Source organism: Tamandua tetradactyla, chromosome 23, assembly GCF_023851605.1.
Source record: "Tamandua tetradactyla isolate mTamTet1 chromosome 23, mTamTet1.pri, whole genome shotgun sequence".
Taxonomy (NCBI): Eukaryota; Metazoa; Chordata; class Mammalia; order Pilosa; family Myrmecophagidae; genus Tamandua; species Tamandua tetradactyla.
In genome coordinates this window covers 19497987-19500915 of record NC_135349.1, presented here as the reverse complement: position 1 = coordinate 19500915, position 2929 = coordinate 19497987, and positions in this window count along the sequence as shown.

The window sequence follows — 2929 nt, the reverse complement described above, 5'->3', positions numbered from 1 at the left end:
AGGATCAAGACAAGGATATTATTCAACATTGTGCTGCAAGTTCTAGCCAGAGCAATTAGACAAGAAAAAGAAATAAAAGGCATCCAAATTGGAAAGGAAGAAGTAAAACTTTCATTGTTTGCAGATGATATGATACTCTATGTTGAAAAAATAAAAAAAATACACAGCAAAATTACTAGAGCTAATAAATGAGTACAACAAAGTGGCAGGGTACAAGATCAGCAACCAAAAATCAGTAGTGTTTCTGTACACTACTAATGAGCAATCTGAGGAGGAAATCAAGAAAAGAATTCCATTTGCAATAGTAACCAATAGAATTAAATATATAGAAACAAATTTAACTAAGGATACAAAGGACCTATCCATTGAAAACTACAAGAAATTGCTAAAAGAAATCATGGGAGACCTAAATAAATGGAAGGGTGTATTGTGTTCATGGATTGGAAAATTAAATATAGTTAAGATGTCAATTCTACCCAAAATTGTATTATATATCCAATGCAATACCAATTAAAATCCAAAAAACTTACTTTTCAGAAATAGAAAAACCAATAACCAAATTTATTTGGAAAGGCAGGGTGCCCTGAATAGCTGAAAATATGTTGAGAAAGAAAAATGAAGTGGGACATCTCATACTACCTGACTTTGAAGCACATTATGAAGCTACAGTGGTCAAAACAGCATGGCCCTGGCATAAAGATAGATACACTGACTGTTTTAGTTTGCTAGCTACTGGAATGCAATATATCAGAAACGGAATGGCTTTTAAAAAGGGGGATTTAATAAGTTGCTAGTTTACATGTTCTAAGCCTGCGAAAATGTCCAAATTAAAGCAAGTCTACAGAAATGTTCAAATTAATGTACCAAGAAGAGGTTACCTTCACTCAAGAAAGGCTAATGAAGATCAAGTTTTCTCTATCAACTGGAAAGGCACTTGGCAAACTAGGCAATGTCTTCTAGCTTTTGCTCCAGGCTTCTTGTTTTGTGAACCTATCTTGGGGGTATTTCCCTTCTTCATCTCCAAAGGCCCCTGACTAATGGACTCCGTGGTTCTCTCATTATTCTGGCTGCTCTCTCAGATCTCAAGCCTTATCCAAAGTGTTTCCTCTTCTAAAGGATTCCAGTAAAGTAAACAAAACCCACCTGGAATGGGTAGAGTCATGTCTTCATCTAATCAAATTTAATACTCACAATTGGCTGAGTCACATCTCTGTGGAGATAACCTAATCAGGTTTTCAATCTATAGTACTGAATAATGGGTAGAAGAAAGAGCTGCATTTACAAAATGGGATTAGGATTAGAACATGTTTTTTGTGTGTGTATATAAATTTTTTCAAACTGGCGCACTGACCAATGGAATCGAATAGAGCGTTCAGAAATAGACCTTCTTATCTATGGACAATTGATTTTTGATAAGGCAGTCAAGCCAACCAACCTGGGACAGAGTGGCTTCTTCAATAAATGGTGCTTGGAGAACTGGATATCCATATGTAAAAGAATGAAAGAGAATCTGTATTGCACATGCTCTACAAAAATTAACTCAAAATGGATCAAAGAATAAAACATTAGAGCTAAGACCATAAAACTTTTAGAAGAAAATGTGGGGAAATATCTAGTTGAACTTGTAATAGGAGGCAGTTTCTTAGATCTTACACCAAAAGCATGAGAATTGAAGCAAGAAATAGTAAATGGAACTCTTCAAAATTAAGCACTTTTGTGCATCAAAGAACTTTGACAAAAAAGTGAAAAGGTAGCCTATGCTACCTTTAACAAACTTGCTGAGGGATATTGTTCTGTAATTTTCTTTTCTTGTAATATCTTCATCAGAATCAGAACAGTGGATAAGTGTGCCTCTTTTTTCTCATCCTCTCCATACTTTCCATTTTCTGTTTTTTCAATAATGACCACTCTAGTAGGTGTCAGCTGATATTGCATTGTGGTTTTGATTTGCATTTCCCTAATAGCCAGTGAAGTTGAGCATCTTTTCATGTGCTTTTTAGCCATTTGTATTTCCTTTTCTGAGAAGTGTCTGTTCATGTCTTCTTGTTGAGTTGAAGATTCTCTTTACATATTCTGGATACTTAACCCTTTTCTGATATGTGGCTTCTAAATAAGATATAGGAAACTGCCTCCTATTACAAGCTTAACTAGATATTTCCCTACATTTTCTTCTAAAAGTTTTATGGTCTTAGCTCTAGTGTTTCATTCTTTGATCCATTTTGTGTTAATATAAACTCAAAAATCCTTTAAAATGTATCAGTAAATCAAATACAACAATATATGAAAAGGAAAATGCATCAAGATCACACGGGTTTTATTCCAAGAATTCAAAGCAATACACCATGTTAATAGAATAAAGGAGAAAAACCACAAAATCATCTCAATGGTTGTATAATCAGTTGATAAAATTAATCTGTTCCATGATAAAATAAATCTCAACAAACTAGGATTAAAAAGGAATTACTTTAAAGATAATAAAGCCTACTGCTCTCTCATGCTTAAAAGTTATAGACTGAACTCTTTCTCTCTAAGAATGAGAAGTTAATGATGTTTCCTCTCATTACTTCTATTCAGCTTGGTACTGCATGTCCCAGCCAATACAATAAGGCAAGCGAACAAAATAAAAGGCCCAAAGTTTAGAAAAGAAGAAGTAAATCTCTTTTATTTCAGAAATGACATGATCACATTTCTAGGAAATCCAAAGAAATCTGCAAAAGTAGTTATTACAACTAGTTTTTATCTTTAACAAGTCTACAGAACACAAAGAAAATGTACAAAAATAATTGGAATGTCTATAATATCAAAGGACAAATGGAAAATAAAAATTTTAAAAATGTCATTTATAATAGTATCAAATAAGTAATCTAGCAAGGAAAACCAGAGCACATTTAAACATTGTTAATATAATAATATAATTCTAACATAAAAT